This window comes from Ochlerotatus camptorhynchus, unplaced genomic scaffold (genome assembly GCF_037179485.1).
Source record: "Ochlerotatus camptorhynchus isolate MF236.1 unplaced genomic scaffold, CSIRO-AGI_Acam_v1.1 ptg000443l, whole genome shotgun sequence".
NCBI classification, from domain to species: Eukaryota; Metazoa; Arthropoda; class Insecta; order Diptera; family Culicidae; genus Ochlerotatus; species Ochlerotatus camptorhynchus.
In genome coordinates this window covers 4,405,268-4,423,519 of record NW_027040929.1, presented here as the reverse complement: position 1 = coordinate 4,423,519, position 18,252 = coordinate 4,405,268, and the positions used below count along the sequence as shown (strand labels likewise).

Here is an 18,252-nt window from a genome sequence, read left to right as displayed (position 1 = left end):
AAACACTAACTATACAACGCTTAATGTGATTGGCCTTACAGCATTTTTAAAGTACAAGCACCGAGAATCGATACATCACAATTTGACCAACAAACAATAGAAGTTACAACAATATACAATGTTTTACCTATTTTTGCACGCATTCGCGCAATAGCATCCTCCAGATACGGTGGGTAAGTTTTATAACATAGATTGCAACCATTTTCCAATGCCATGTAAATACAAGTATTTATTTCTAAACCTTAACTATTTTGTTTTAATCAACATCACAAGCCTAATTTTATTATTTTCATTTAAGAGAAAAATTGGTATCCTGCATCAGATGTTTTGACGACCGCAGTGCCAATTTTACTCCGAGGCCGTGTCCTAATTTCCGGGTTAATTAGTAGTTTAAAGTGATAGATTGAACGATAACGAATAGCCCTGCTATAAGGATGCGCATTTCGCGGAATGCCGCGTATAAGGATGACATCGGAATCCAAGTGACGTTCCTTTCACGTTGGATTAGTTTTAATTCGCCCAGAATAAAAAAAAGTTACGGATATTTTTAGAATTTCGTTTAACCGTTATGTGCTCGACGGGGTATCTGGGTTCCCTGCTTCCATTAGAATAACACGGTGTAGAAAAAGCAAACAAAAATGTCGAGCACATAAGGGTTAACTCCGTGCATTCGTTTACATTTATTCGTCTCTAACTTTTTTCATCAACAGAATTCCGTAAAATGATGTATGTATGAAGCTTTTGTGAATAACTCGAATCTGTTTCTCCGATGCATGACGAACTAAAGCGTGCAGAACTTGTTATTGTTTTTCAGAGAACGTAATTAACATTCACTGAAAGACAATAGTGGGCTCTGTTCGCTATGGTTCATCATGTATAAGAGATACAAATTTAAGTTATTCACAAAAGTTATTTACCAACATAATACCAAAATCTACAAAAGCTTCACTTGAATACTTTACTATTTGGAGGCGAACCAGCCCAAGGCTGAAAGCCTCCCTAATAAAGATAAATAATAATAATACTTTACTATTCATTCTGTTGATGAAAAAAGTTAGAGGTTGCTTGAGCGTGTTTAATTTTAACACACAATAAGTTAGATTTTAGCAGATGGTTACCATGACATCGAGCATGTTGTTTGATCTTGAACCGCATACCATGTTGCCAGATTTGAATTGTGTGAATCCTATAGGTCTCGAGGAAAAAAATCTGTTAAACCCGTTAGAGGCGACTCAGGCTTGCTTCCACTCACTTGCTATAAAAAATCGGAATTTAGGGATTTAGGAATCATTAGATGTTATAGTGATATTTTATACTTGTTAGACACAATAAGAGGTTGAAAGGCAGTGTTTAAAACATAAAACCAGTCAAATCCGCTTTTAGACGAATACCTTTCAAACATGTACTAGCAAAAACTTTTCTAATGTATGAATTGAATTTTTCAATTGCCTGTTTGGTTTATATTTTAGAACAAGAATTATATAGATAAAAAATGCAAATTTTAATGCCGGAGTGCAGCTGATCATGCAGTTTTTTATGCAATGCAATATTTAGAAGTTTGCTCAAGAAGAATATGATGTTAAAATTACAATATAAGTCGTGGTTTACGAAAAAAAATACATATGTTGATGCAAAATAGTTTAAAATACGCCTAAATGTAGGCAATAAACATCAGTTTTTCATTTCATTTTCAAATCATTTTTATGATACAAACCGTTCATTTTACCGAATAGGCTAAATGTTTCGGTAAATATCAAGTACCAATACCAAAGAAAAAATCAGAAAAAGAAACAAAAGATTATAGGAGAATAACACTTTGTAATATAGGATACAAAATTTATACAAGATGTCTGGTAAACAGATTACGTAAGTACGCAGGAAATCCAGGCAGGGTTGCTTTCACTCACTTGCTATAAAACCATAGAGGTAACTCTAAGACCACTGGGTCCCGAAGAAAATCATTATTATTTTTGGCTCACTCAGTACCAGAACAACGGTCCCAAGCAGTCCCAAGCTATTTCACTCACCCCTGCATGTTCTGCATGAATCCACACACCCCTGATGTTATCTGTCAAACTTTCATAGTGAATCAAAACAAACATAGTGTAGTAATAGAATTTCAACTAGAATAGGGTACGTTAATCGTTTGCTTGGGACCAATAGGCTACTAAAGTGGTGAGCCAATTTAAAATCGTTAGTTTCGTATTTATTGTTGATAAAACATTGTTTTTCGGAATAATGAAATCAATAGACAACATAATGGTATGTTGAACTTGTGAGTAACAAGAAGAGGGTGTAAAGCATGGACCCAAAGGTCAGGACCAATAGCGTGGAAGGAATTTATCGAAAAATCATGGTTCTCGGTAATAGAATGGAAGTGCATGCAGTAGTAGGTTTTTTAGATTTGTGGGTACTTATATTTTTGAGTGCATGGGGGAATGCTGTCAACAATGCTGTCGGTTTGTTTACCAACAATAGTTGACGTTTTGTTTTAACCTAACTTTTTTCCTAACCTGAACTTCAGAGCTAGGATTAATGTCATTGTTGATGTTGATCAAAATGGAATCAGTTTTATCACTTAATTGTTGGGGGTCCAACTAGAAATCATGCAAGGCGGACCCAGGTACGATCCTTGTGTAGCGAGGACCGAATGGACCAGATCCCGCCAGTCAGATGATTGTCCGCGGGAAGATTGTTCAAAGGAGGATTGTCCGCATGAGGATTGTTTGAAGGAGAATTGTCTGCTACCGACGAGTCAAGGAGTACGTGGAGGAAGAAGATTATCCGGAACTCTGAAGCTCTTTATATGTTCCAGGGGGAACGATACATTCAGATGCATCCTGTATCCCCATCAAATTTATCCATAAAATTCTGCTTATATATCCAGAACATCAGTCAGAACTTTTTTTCTCCAGACATCCTTATTCGATTTTTTGTCTATTTTTCAATATATCCTGAATATCCCTGTTGATCCTTCTGTCTATTCCGAAAATTCTTTCAATTCCGCTCGCATGCCGTCACAGTGTTGCCATATCTTTTTTGAACCAACATGCATCAGGATGAGTGTCGTTCCCCAACGTTTTCCTTGAACGTCATTGATTGTCTCTGAAGATCTTTCCTGGAACTATCTTCCTGCGGATAATCGTCCAGTGGACAATCTTCCTCTAATCAATCTTCCTGCGGACCAGTGTTGGAAAAGTTCGCGATATTTCACGAAGTTCACCAAGGGAAAAGTTCGCGAGTCATAGGGAACTTTGATGAACTTTTCCATCACTGCTGCGGACAATTCTCTTCCTCCAAATAATCTTCGTGCGGACAATCCTCTTTCGAACAAACCTTCTGCGGACAACCCTCTTTCGAACAATCTTCCTGTGGACAATCCTCCTACGGACAATCCTCTTCCGAACTATCTTCCTGCGGACAACCGTCCTGTGGACAATCTTCTTCTGAACAATCTTCCTGCGGACAATCCTCCTTCGAACAATCCTCCTGCGGACAATCCTCCTCCAAACAATCTTCCTGTCGACAATCTTCCTGCGGACAATTCTCCTGCGGACAATCCTTCTTCGAACAATCCTCTTTTGAACAATCCTCCCGCGGACAATCCTCTTCCTCCGGATAATCTTTCTCCTCGACTCGTCGGTCTCCTTCGAACAATCCTCCTCCGAACAATCTTCCTGCGGACAATTCTCCTTCGTACAATCTTCTCCCGAACAATCTTCTTGCGGACAATCCTCCTCCGAACAATCCTTCGAACAACCTTCTCCCGAGCAAACTTCCTGTGGACAATCCTCCTTTGAACAATCTTCCTGCGGACAATCCTTATTCGAACAATCTTCCTGGGTACAATCGTTCTTCGAACAATCCTCCTGCGGACAATCCTCCTGGGGACAACCCAAATATATGATGTTCAAGGGCCCTGGAGCTAATGAACTATTAGATTTGATAATTAACTATATTAACTAGTTCCGCTTTTTTTTTGTTAGCATCCATGCCTCTCACGCCAAAGTCACGAGTTCAAATCTCAAAATGGCGAAACAAAAAGAAACGTGCTAAGGGATGTAACACACCTCAATCTGACTGCCACGGCAGCGGGTAACGCACTTTTTTTTGCTGGCGCTTTTGCTGGCAGTTGTGCTGTCTGTGTCACTTTTGACACCTGTTCTGGTACAAATTGATGTCTTTTGCTCTAGTACCGGGTGCACCAGGTACACTAAAAAAACAGCTAGGTGAACCAAAAAAAAATCGCGTGAAGGAGGTCCTTACCCTTTGGGTCCATGGTGTAAAGTATGTGTTTGACTCATGAAACCTGTCAACCTGGTTTCAGAGCATCACAATCAGCGATCTTATGATTCGTGAGCATTCACTCAGAGTGAGCGCTCACGAATCGTAAAATCGCTGATTGTGATGCACTGAAAGCAATATTGACAGATTGTATGTGTCAAGCACATACTTCACGACCTGTTCTTGTAACTTACAAGTAAGAATGATTTCATAATTCTGAAAAACAATTTTTTATAGCAATTGAGTGGAAGTAACCCTGAATCCAGGATACCACCAGGCAGCATTCACACAGAACAGATCAACAGATGACCAAATCTTTTTTGCGAGGAGATATTTGGAGGAAAATTGGAACTGCGGAAACACAATTATAGTAGCATCGGTAGATATTAAGAAAGCGTTCGATTTGGTTGAAATTGCTTCGGTGCAGCAAATTCTGAAAGAATTGAATGTACCTAGTCATTTAATCAACAGAGTGATACAGGCGCTGAATGCAGAACGTACTGGGAAGGAGTATACTCAGAGGAGAGGATTAAGGGAAAGGGCATTAAGCAAGGATACCCACTATTACCCTACATCTTCACATTAATTATCCAAAAAGTTTTGAAGGAAGTCAAAAAGAAATTTCCCAATTTAAACTTGTTAGAATTAAATAATGGTAAATTACCAGTAGTTTTAGCATTTGCTGATGATTTGTTAATTATAGGGCTATCAGTAGATCAAATAGAATCTATAATCAAACAGTTAAAACAAGAATTAAGGAAAATAGGATTAGAAATCAGTGTAGATAAAAACCAAATAATGATAAGAGAGCCATTGTCAGACAGAAACATACCAGAAACAATTAAAATAGATGGAGAAAAGTACGTGCTAGTTAAAAATATGAGATATCTAGGAACAGTTTTAACAGAAACTTTGGATAGGCCACAAACAACAAGAAAAAGGTGCATGAAAGCGATTAATAGTGGTAAAATAATTATAGAATTCATAAGACGATATAAGCCCCGTTTTCACTTTCCAAACTTATTTATAAAACAGTAGTCTCACCAGCTATTACATATGGATTGAAAGCAGCAACTCTGATAAAAAGAAATAGAAAGTCAATCAGTAGGCATGAATTACAAATATTAAAAGAGATGTTAAGATATTCAAGGAATAGACCAAAGGGTAGAATTACAGTTTCAAGCTTATTAGATGGAAAATCAGCAGTTAAACAAGTTAGGGTAATGCGCATAAGCTATTGGGGACATAGAGAGAGAAGACCAAAAGGACATCCACTAAAAAAATTCTTGGAAAAAAGAGGTAGGCCCGCAAAAACATGGAATGACAGTTTAACAGAAGATAAGGAGAAATTACCTGAGATAACAGAAGAACAATGATTAGAGTTGGATAAGGACAAGGAGAAATTAAAAAAAACAGGCAGAGGAATTGTATAAAACTATAGGAAGCGAAGAAGAGTCAGAATCAGATGTACAAGACTAGAGAATCTCAAAAACTAAAAATAAAATAAGAGAAGCATTAAAAGAAAGACAAAAGCTGTTAATAAAGGAGGAGAAAACAGGTTTGTTATTTCTGGATAATTTTTTGGAGAAGATTAAATGGAATAAACAAATAAGAAGCGACATAACAGCAAGTAACACCAGAATAAAATATATTTAATCAACAAAGAAAAACATTGAACAAATAGAGTACCATAAATTAAAAACATATTCAGTTTGACTACAAATATGTTTATTACAGGTTACAATATTCAAGAAGAGATACTAAAAACTTCGAAGAGTCATAGAGAAAAAGAGAGAAGAGTATTCCACTACAGATGCCGATTATTCAACAGGACTCATCGAGCATCGAGATGACAAAGATTCAGCAGCAAGGACACAATACCTAAGCGGTGAGATCTAACTGATTACAACTAGATATAAAAATATGAAATGCATCCTACTAGGGCAGAGAACTACTTCGGCCTAATCGCCCATTTTGGGCCTATCGAGCAGAAAACATCAAACAAATCCATGATTTCAGAGTAAACAAGTCAATTCTGCGTTTGGTACGATACTTTAGTTAATAAGCTACGGAACGAAGTCAATGAGAACGCGTTATATGAAGGTTTGCACCCATTATTCCCAAAAACAAAAGAAGCGCTCCGACCAGTGTTGGAAAAGTTCACGATATTTCATGAAGTTCACCAAGGGAAAAGTTCGCGAGTCATAGTGAGTTTTTGTGAACTTTTCCATCACTGGCTCCGACCAAATCAATTTTTATCTTCATCCGACAGGCCGAAGTAAATTCATTTTCGTTTCATTGGTGTTTCAATGCGTTAGGCCGAGTTTAGAATCCGTAGGCCGAGTTTGGCGTCAAGAAGCAGTGTTATACTTTTGACAGTATCTCAACGATTGGTTTCTTTTTATCAAATCTTACGGTGCGTACGGGAAGGTAAATAAATTTGGAAGCCATCAGTAATAACAACATTCCGTTTGGTGTTAAAATGCGCTAGATTAAGAAACACTAAGTGCGAGTTGTGCTTAATAGGCCGGAAAAAGGGTAGTTAACCCTAAATACGTGCCATCTACAAAGCAGGAATTGCTTTGATGATGGAAGTGTATACGCAGTACCAATATACATTTCATATCGGTACTACGTGTGTGCGGGGCTTGTTGTAAGTGAAAGTAATCTCGGAATGGACGTGAGTGACCAGGCATTCTGAAATGGGTTACTGAATCTCAACAGAGCTATCACCTTTCAACTTCCGGGCTAAAATTGTTTGCAATGGGATCAGTATAAGATAATAATAGATTATATTGCTAACATTTTTCTTCCATAAAAACACTGCCGGACAGTGGAAGTTGGATTGTATATACATACATACATACATACATACATATATAGGCTAAATACTTTGGTAAAATGAACGGTTTCGTATCATAACAATGTTTTGATATGAAAAACTGGTGTTTATTGCCTATTCAGCGGATTCAGCGACCTAAAATAAAGTTAAAAAAAACAGTTATTTCGCCGGACAAGCACCAGAATAAATGATGATTCTGATAGGTTGTTATGAACAGTTAAAAGTTGCATATTTTATCACTTCCACGAAAAATACTTTCAGAGTGGTAGAATGCATTGTTTGTTTGAGAAAACGTTTCAAAAGTACAATTTTAAACTACTTAATAAAATACTAAACAAATCATCTTATAAAAATATCATGAAAAAGAATTGTTGAGAAACGAAAATTGAACGGTGAAGTGATCAACTTCACCCCGTTTTATGGTACTAGTTTCTGGTAACTGAGATTAGAAACATTAAAAGTTTTGGACCAGGATTCTGATGCATGGTCAAATATTAGTAGCACACTTTGTCAACGTTTGTAAAATTTGAATAATCAATGTACCAAAACTTCTCAACCTCTCAGTTGATGCTTACCATCTTGCCCTAGATTCTACACGCACACAAATAAGTATTAACCTAAAGTTTCGACTAACCGGCAAGAACCCTTTGTGTACCGATGTAAACAATGCTTATATAAAACGAAACGCAAAATTTACCTAACACGCACACAAAGCGTTAATTCTAAAAACGCACATATTCACCAATCCAATGTAGTAGGTACTCAACAAAGCCGATTCAGCAGTTTCCATGGTTTCCGTTGTAGATTTTTTTTTTTCGGCAGCGGCGATGCAATCTATTTTTATATAAGTTTTTTCAAGCCTTGAAGCTTGATGTCAGAATTCCATTCTTAAGATTAAGAGTAATGCAAAAGACTTTCTAATGTGTCCCCAATTCAAAGGATCCGGTTCTTTTTTTACAAGTTCGAAAGCAACGCAACGATATTTATTTTCAGATGATGACACCCAAAAAATATGAAAAAGTCCCGCCAGGTAGATCCATAGACACATAGCCACATAAGCAGTATTATTGCAACGAGGAAGCAAAACAAACGCCCGCACTATAGAAGCCCTCCGTTGGGACTCGAATTCCAGCAGCAGTGAAGGTGTCGCGTCGCGTAACGTAAATAATAATAGAAACACGTTTCACTGTATTGGAGTTCGCATTAAAAAAAAAAAAATTCCCATTCATGGAGTGAATTCATTTCTATAGAGGAAATTGTAACCGTGTGTTCGTGGGGAGTATCAGAATTAATCGATGCTGTATTTCTTGAAACTGTTTATTTTTTAATGATTCAATGATTTATTACAATTGTAGAAACGGGAACCATTAAAAAAAATATATTTTCTTTAGTGAATAATTTTTTTTATTAGGTTAAATCGATACAAAAACATTGATTAACTTTGTACTCAGACTACGGGCTTACGGAAAGGTACAGGAGGTTACTCGAAAACCTGAAATAGCGACCGACACGAAAAGGTGTTATGTTTTGAACGCTTATAACTTTGTCATTTATGGATGAAATTAAAATCCAAATACACCAATCGACAGGCAATAACTCTAAGAATGTGCCTAGACAATACTTTTCCAATTTTTCATAAAAAAAACTTTTGAAAAATCTATATAGGGGATTTAATGTCGGCCTAAATGCCCCTAATTTGGGCCCATACATCGACTAAATTTTCAATAGCAACCAAAAATATGCATTAGTACCGTCCGACGCGTTCATCTAGATAAAATTGATAAATAGCAGATTTTTTGTGATTTTAGTGACTACGTCTGGGGGCAAGACAGCTTTCGATCATGAGTAAAACCGGAGTTAATTTTGAATAACTCTGAGTAACTCACGTTGCTCAATATCTTATATACACATAGCAACCTGATTGTTATATTGAAAATAATGTTGAAACCGATGCTATCAAGCAAAGTAAGCTGACGTGCTTTCTTGGAATTTCTGTGTAGGGACTTTTGGGGTGGTTCGATAGGTAGGGATTAGGCTAAATTAAATCAATGAATTCAATTCTTAGAGCAATGTAGTTCACGTTTATGTATTTTTTAAACTTCCAGAAACTCAATGAAAACGTAATTTATACAAATATATAAAAATAATAGAGTACATACAGGCTGCACGATTTTCAAAAAGATAAGAATACAGTGCCTTCCGATTATTGGTAACATATGATTTTTGCATGTTATGCTATCTATAAATTTATCGAAAGCTTACTCGAAATATCACTCGATCATTCTTTAGGGATTACACGCTTGATATGTCATGAAATGTTGTGTTCTGCGCACAACATTGAGGAAATAAACACTGTTTTTGGTTGTTGGTCATGGCATGATTATTAATGTTAAGGTTCCACAAAGGGTAAATAATTTGTTTACTTCTTTTTGAAATATTCTTCAATATTTATTCACCATTAAATACATCCACTCATCCACGTTAATGAGTCAAACTTCACTGAAAGGCATTCAAGCCAAACACGAACGACAAGCCCCGTAAAACCATCGTGCTGTCAAACCACCACAGGAGCATTTCGTTTGTCCACAATTCGATTTGTTAAACAAGCGATTCGATCTGTGAAATGGGCGAACAGATACTTCTAGGAAAAAAGGTGTCAGACGATATTTTTTTATTAGAAAATCGAGACTACTTTGATCATTTTTGAGTAAATATGAGTAACTCAAATTTACTCTCTGCAAATATATTTACTCTGAGTACAGCTGTCTTGCCCCCAGGACTACGTCAACCATAAGGTTGTGTCTTTTACACAATCCCACCAATTGTTTTAGCTTACTACGATGTATTTTTTTTTTTTATTAGATATACTTTCAGTCTTGGGCTGGTTCGCCTCTAGTTCTACGATGTATAGATAAATTCTAATGTTTTAATAAAGAAGAAGTTCACCACTACGAAAATAAATTTAATTTTCGGCACGTTTTTAAAATTTAAAAATTATGGGATCAATGATTAAAACTCCATCGATTCCTTAGATAAAATTGACATGTAAATTTTTTTCTATCTCATCATGAAAAAAGTTGGACCCTCCAACTTTATGGCATGATGACTTACAAAATTTTTTTTTGCACGTGGACTTTCTTTAAAAATAATTTACATAATTTACATAAAAATCAAAACTTAATTATTTTTTCGGAGCGGTGAACTTCCCCTTAATAAAGTTCGCGTATCGGAGAGTCACATACAAGTTTGTACCATCATATGACAACGCAGCTGTAGTGGTCATCAACCTTTATGTACAAATTTAAAGCACAAACACTGCAAACATATTGTGGGTAGCGGCCGTAGCATTTTTTTTTTTCCTCCATCCCTGTGATCGGACAATGCAACATCAGTCTGTGGTATTGACGCTTCGTCGACAGATCGTATTTATTCGGCCACCCGTTGCTGTTCCATTGATATAGCTTTTATTTAATTAAATTCTACCTGCAGTGTAAGTACAAAGTTCGAGATAACTACCTCGAGCTTCAGTTTGTTCTTGATTACGTTGCTTTGTGCTCGTATTATTGCGTTAGTCGTTCAATTGCGTTAACTTTCTCGTGTCACGCTTTTCCTCCCGATCGTATCTTCGACTGATTTTTTTCGTTTTCTCGTGAGTGAGTGAAATCTGCTGCTTCCAAGATGTGTAACTGTGGCACCATTGTTGTATGGTAATTATGCATGGCATTCATACTGCTTCAATCAAAGGCAAAGCGCGATTCAGTGAAAAGCTGCTTGGAAAACGTCTAGCCTAGCGATTAGAGCGAATGTGTATAGAATTTCCAGCACACTAAATGAGATTCTGAACGTCGTTTTCTCATCAAAATTTATTCCACTATTTCCTGCATACTAATACGTAGCTGTATCTTGTTCGCCATCGCGATCGCCGTGGCGATCTACTATGGTGTGTTCAACGTCGATGACTCAGCACCAGAGGTAGGCGATTTCATCAAAAAGACTGGAGATTCGATCAAACACGGCATCAAGGAGGGTGCCAAAAATTTCGATGATTAAGCTGCAAGAGGGTGTCTTCTTGCTCCTTCGGTGGTCATCAATGGAGTTCTCCGATTCAACAAGGATGCGTTAGTCACCACACCACCTATACGTAAGCGAGTCGATCGACTTCAGCGGATTGATTTGTAAGAGAATTTTCATTCGATTCTTGTTTCATTTTAGATGCCGACTGAAACGGAACCCATTTTTGTGCTGTCCCAATCATCTCTATTTTATTCCCACAACAACACAGCAAATTGAATCTCAAATCAATGGCTGCTATTGAATCAAACATGAATCTAGTTTGAGTCTTTTAAATGTATTAATAATTTATTGTCCATTTTGTAGTAGACTAAGCTGATCTTTTGAGCAGTAAGATGATTTTATATAATAAATATCAATAAATCCAACGGATTATTGCTGTACTCATTCTCAGTATAGATTATTGTAATTGTAATTGTTCAGTGTATAGGCTGTGCCAACCGCTAAGCTGGCTTATCTAGGGTCTAACCTATAGTCGCTATATTAATAGTCTGGCGGATAGAATTTAGATCTATCAAAAAGCGGAACCATTTCAATATATTGTAGACCAACAATTGAAAAGGTACTATCAACTTTTATAAATAAAACGTCAATTATTCTTTCCTCGCCAATCGAACGCAAATTACCAGTATCATCGGATAGGGGAAACTTTCCCCAACTCAAAGATGGTGTTAGTTTGAGTAAACAAGCCTTGAGTCACCAGAAAAGGGTTTCCAAAGTTTTGATCGCAATAACTGATGTGATCTTTTCTGTTGTTGGTCGTGATTTGCTCGATTGGTTCCGCTATTTGACAGCTCAATTGGTTCCCGAGATTCTATCCGCCAGACTATGAATATAGCGACTATAGTCTAACCCCCTAGTCTAGACACGCATGGGTCTGAGGGTCCTTCCCTGGGTAGGCTCTTGTCCGTCCAGGTTCTGGTACATTAACTTATCTTTATGCCTGGTAATTATACTTTATAACTCACCTTTTGATAATAATGTAGATAATACTGAAACTATATGAAGGTTAGTGATCAATATTATGTGTGTGCTCCGATGGAGTAGTAATTGAAGGAAATGAGGTTTCAATGTGGATTATAGATAATTCTAAAATAGGTAAATCATGCAAGCACACACCTTTCACAATTCTTATCCTACTTACCATTTCAGTCCAGTATAAATTGGCTGTCTCCAACTAACGTGATCCTTTCTGACTGCATAATCTCTTCTTTTCTTGTTCATGCTTTCCCGCTTTTTCTTCTTCTTCCTATTGAACATCTGGCCGTGTTCCCATTATGGTTCTCAGACAGGTAATATTGGTACATGAGAGGAAGAAAGAAATAGAACAAGTTAAGTGTGAGCCGCATGCCTTGGTTGGTCGTTTAGGTCATGGTGTTGTGTTCCCTATTCGCTCTCAGATCGCATCACTTTTCCCCTCCCCCCAAACTATTATGGGTGAAAAAGAGAACCCATATTTGGTATCCTCTCGCAACCGCAATTCAAAAGATATTAATAATAAACTAATCTAGAACTGGGCTCAAACATATAACATTTTCTAAGACTTGTCATGATTAATATAGTATGAATATGTAATGAGAATTGTTTGAAGAAAAGACGATTCCAAAAGAAAGTTCCATGACAATAAAACTATTACTCTGTGCTAATCTGAGCTATTTCAATATGGGAATCCACAAACAACAGACTCAGAAACTATACCCGATCTCAACAAATTCTACTACGAGCTGAACTACTCGGTAAGATTTTGGCATTTCTATTCTATTTTTTTTTTTTTAATGAATGCAACATGTGAATGCAGAACAAGTTAAAATTATTCTAGAGCCAAATTGGTTTTGAAAGGAAGGTCAAACTACCACCGAACAGCTCAGCCGCTCTGACCCCTTCAAGTGTGAACATTATGCTTTCCCTAAACGGTCCCTCCGCGTTCTGCCTCTGTTAACGAAAAAAAACCTAAAACTGATTCAAAGATCATAATATAGAGAGTATAAAATAAAATATCCACCTGCACTGTATTGTCCATTTAGAAATAATTAGACCCTAACCCACTTGGGGCATGAAGTAGTTCGCCTCCTCGTGGTGTGCCCTGGAAACGCTAATTATCGAACCCAAGGGAGAGATATTGCGGCTAAACGAACTACCGCAGAGAAGCCCTGCACAAACCCTCGTTGTGCAAAGGTAGGAGTGACGCCGGGTTCTTAGAGTGCTTAGCACATGCAGCTGGTAAGCGGTAACATCTGTCCTAAGCTGCCCTGTTGGACAGTTGGCTGGCTATCACGTCTGCTCTAGAACCCAGGCGAACAACGAACAGCGAACAACAAGAGGAAGGCCCTGCACAGCTGCTCACTGTGCAGTAGCGAGTGTCACGTCGGACACAACACCTAGTGATGCGCCATAGCGCAACCGGCCCCCTCCCATGACGTAATGCTTTCGGGCGGTTCCGGGGAGGGCAAGGACCTAGAGCACAGGGTAAGGTTTAGTGGGTTGGGAGAGCTATTTCTCCCATCCCCACACCCTGAGTTATCTTCTCAGGAGTCTGGGAGCAGATTCCCCCCTGTATAAAAAAAAGACCCTAACCCACTTACTTAGCCAGACTTCAGCATCAACCGGCGGGCAGTGCACTCTACACTCCAAGTTCCCTTTGTTTGAAATTCATCTCAAATTTTATACTTTACCCATTGAGTGTTGATTGATCACAATACAAATTGTGACCGAGCGTGGACTTGAGGTTATTAGACTATTAAATAATCAAGATCCCTTTTAGGACTATATATAAAAATACAATTTTGGCCAATGTCCACCGAAAATAAATAAAACTACTTTATGACTTACAGTGCAATGAATAAGCGTTTGTTTCTGGATCATTTCAGTGTTAGAGTTATGTTAGTTTTGATCCGTAATCAGCTTTGTCGGCCCCTCCAACATTAGTTGCAGGCAGTGTTGGTTAGATCATGCGACACTGTAACTATTACTAAGTTAGATGTATGATTCGTCAAGTTTATACAACTCAATGTTTCAATTGAGGTACACTATTTATCTCATAATTACAAAAGCAAACTTAAAATTACCGTTATATGCAAATGCAAAATAAAACTTGACAAATCATCGTCAATCCCCCTATTCTTGGGCAGGGCCTGGCGATGTGAATCTGATTTTGATCCTGTCATTTCTAGCCTATCTGAACTATTTAATAAATGGAAGCCATAACATGGGTTACGCTCCCCCTAAGCGGACCCTTCGCATCCTATCTCTGTCTTATCTCAAATACCAAATGCCAATGGTTTGAATGTAACATGATATAACTTGGAAATGACGTTCAATCAAATAAACCCATACCAACAATCAATACGAAACTAAAGATTTTAAATTGGCTCACTACTTTACTAGCCTATTGGTCCCAAACAAATCGACTAACGTATAAAACGAGGGGTTAGTAGATTTCTCTATGTTTCGAGGAGTGAATCGATTGGCTTGGGACCGAAGATAGTACCAGAACTGAGCCAAAAAGTTGAGCACGTTTCTTCGGGACCTTCTGGTCTTAGAGTTACCTCTATGCCCATACCCCACTCACTTGGCCAGGCTTCAGAAACGTCCAGTGGGCAGTGCGCTCTACACTCCAAGTTCCCTTTCTTACAAATTCCCCCCAAATTTGATATTTTACCCATTTGAGTGTTGATTAATCACAATGAAACATTGTGACAGAGCACGGACTTGAGGTTTTTTTTTTTTTTCCTTTGGTTTGTTTTTTTCCGTCGATCTTGTTTTCCGTGCTGAGCACCAATGCTACCGACGTGCCAGGAAGGCAGCTCCCACACTTGGACCCTACCTATCAACCCATCAACTCATGAACCGGGGACCAACGGCTTTACTTCCCATCCGAAAGAAGGCGTGATCAGAGATGTTATGCCTCAGAACATCCCGGCGGCGCCGACTGGGATTGAACCCAGGCCTGCTGTGGTGAGAGGTAATCACGCTTACCACTACACCACCGGCGCCGTTACGGACTTGAGGTTACCAGAGTATTAAATAATCTAGGTTCTATTTAGGATTATATCGGAAAAATCCAAATCTGGCCAACGCCCACCATTCTCAGTATAGATTATCACCAACATTTTCTTCTAGAATAAAAATCGAGTTAAAATTGGGTTGTTTAACTTCGAAAAATATTCCAATTTTTATACATCATCTGGTAGAGCTTCGTTTTCTGAGAACAACGATATTTTTATCGATCCCGTAGATATTCATCTTGATGTTTAAATCAAGGTTTAAATTTTTGATCGTTGACAGCACGCTCCCATACAAAGTCCCACCAAGGGGCGCTAAGATGGTGATTTTTGCCAATGTAATCGTACTTATTTAAAATAGTTCCAGTGTACCCAAATTGATGAAATTTTGGATTTCGGATCCAATTTAATTAGGATAAATGGCGGTTTCGGCAATACCTTAAAATCTATTATCGTCAGGGGGTTAGCGCTCATTTTTTGCTTGAGGATACATCATGTATCAGAGCATCTAAGGGCCAAAATAGAGCGCTCAAGGACTGAATATATACCCTGCCTTTAATGACCTAAGGGTGAAAGGGTCAATCATTGTAATTAAATAGAAAATAAACCTGAATTCATCAACCTAAGATGAGATTGAACACTTCTTATTAAATCAAATTTTGAGTCACTGCCTAGGTGCAGTGGCGCAGCCAGGATTACTGTCTTAGTAAAAATAACGTGATTAAAAAAAAACTATTTTTTATTGGAATACCAGTGACATCAAATAATCAAATAAATTCACCAAACTCTTCGTTACCCAATTCTATTGAACTTAATAACGGCATTTTTACCGCGAAATTTACTCAGTGTATAACCTAGGGTTTCAGGGGCCTCCCTTAGCTCAGTCGGTAAAGGCGCAGCTACATGAGCATGAGCATGAGCATGATTGACCGCCCACGGTTGCTACTCTGTTATTGCCAGATCAGCTGTAATTACACAGAGAACCAATAGACGATGCTTGGGACTAGCAATCATCCTCAATGTGTAAAAACTGGTGATCTCAAATTAGGCAATACCAGCGCCAGCCGCGCCTGAACGCAGGTCAAGAAAGGAATGGGTATGAATGTGTTGACGTGACACTCGCTTTGATGAAAGCCGAGAAATCCTCTGCACTTCCACGAGGAGTCACTGGGATGTTGGGTAAGAGGGTAGGGTTTGCAGCAAGGTTCGTTTTGGTAAACGATAAGCTGAATTGATGTTTAAACGATAGGGAGAGGTTACTGTATAAATAAATAAAAAGGAATGATCTCAGCCAAATAACCAAGTGGAGCTGCACCAAAAGCAACCGGCCAAATTCATATTATATTATAATAAAATAAAAAGTAAATAACAATGATAAGCTATTTGATACACCTTCTGGTCCTTCAGGATCTACAGGACAACTTTTTTCTAGAAATGAAAATTATAGTTATATAATGATAGTTATATAGTGATATAATGAGATTTTAAAAATGTGAAATAAAACTAATTTACTAGTCATGCAATATATAAAATAATGTTAAATAAACAAGTATTATAAAATACAAATAAGCTCGATTTCAGTTAACCTCAATACATTCAACTGATTTCAACTTCTGATATTTTATTGGAATTGAAACAAACACTTTATTATGCACCATGGAATTTCTTAACGCAATATGGAATGCTTTTTTTTTAATATTGGTAAACTTTCATAATGCATCAATAGTCAGAAAAATCGAGGTTATTTGGACAGTTAACAGTTTTTTATGCAATTGTAATCATGCATTCCAATGTTTTTTTGTATTTTCCTGAACGAAGGCTGAAAATAGTGAATCATTATAATATTAATCTAAAAATGTCGATGAGCTGAAAATAAACTTAAAGATTTAAATCAATGCATCCAGCCTAAACGGAGGGCTCGCGAACACAATAAGCTTCCTCACCATTCATATTCAGAATTTGATTAAATAAGTATTTACAAATATACAAATAAATATATCAATAAGTTATGTAACTTTCTATCCTGGAAGGGAAAAATTAAATGGTTAATTTCACTGTCATATAAACGTTAAACAACATTAGAAAAAATAAAATGATGTTACGTTGCTTCTTCCAGTTGTGTTTTGACCCTGTTATAAATATTTATCAATGAATATTTAATAATAATATAATAGGACCTAGGATGCATTCAAACTCAAACTATATCAAGATGGAAATAAAATCATAGTGAATTATTCGTAGACACCTAACCGTAAAAAGCCGAGGAACATGCATCATGCGACCGTGGTCATCACTCTGACAAATGAAACGAGAAACGATGAACATACATAAATCTCGAATACTCCCCCGAAGGGACGCATCCACTCCCGCAAACAATGCATCCCATCGTCAATCCGGCGCAACCAGCATCCCGCCCACGCATGCCAACACCACCATCAGATAGGAGAAATTTTCCCCTACCTGATGCGGCGCCACAACGCGCGGGCGAGCCACCAACCACACCAAACCGACAATCAAACGTACTGCCCACAAAAGCAGACACGTCCCCTCGAAAATGTAATCGAGAAATGTGTAAGAACAATCTTCAACTGGAACATACTTACCAAATCAATACATCCGGGAGCGCATTCCTGATGCTTATCTTTCTCTAGTCATCTCTAAACAACCACAACTAAACATCTTTCCACTCTGTGCACAAAGTAATGCATTTTGCAAAAATCTAATAATAGATCCACGCGGTCAAGTACCAGCTCCCTCAGTCGGTAAAGGCGCAGCTACAAAGCAAAATTTGAAATTTTCGCTCCACAGTGCTTAAACGGTTCCAAATTAGATCCTTCTTAGCCTCCCAAAATCTGAGCTACTTTAGTAAGAAACTGCCTTGGCACAAACCATTTCAAGTTTATATGGGAATTACTATGGGAAAACTTATGTTTTTGTTCATATTTATCTACCAATTCACCACATCACTATGCTTTTAAAAATTATAACAGTAATTGTAGTAAATTTTCTCAGCTACAACTTTGTTGAAGACTACTTTTCAATCAAATGTAAGGA

General features: G+C 37.6%; 2 long non-coding RNA genes across 2 annotated transcripts; both read left to right on the top strand.

Moving 5' to 3' along the window:
- Nucleotides 1-10,535: 10,535 nt before the first annotated feature.
- LOC135711876 (uncharacterized) lies at nucleotides 10,536-11,163 on the top strand. Its single transcript, XR_010518507.1, has 2 exons — nucleotides 10,536-10,833; nucleotides 11,023-11,163. It is a non-coding gene; the product is annotated as an uncharacterized LOC135711876 (long non-coding RNA).
- Nucleotides 11,164-11,178: 15 nt separating this feature from the next.
- On the top strand, nucleotides 11,179-11,566 carry LOC135711878 (uncharacterized). Its single transcript, XR_010518509.1, has 2 exons — nucleotides 11,179-11,267; nucleotides 11,339-11,566. It is a non-coding gene; the product is annotated as an uncharacterized LOC135711878 (long non-coding RNA).
- Nucleotides 11,567-18,252: the final 6,686 nt, after the last annotated feature.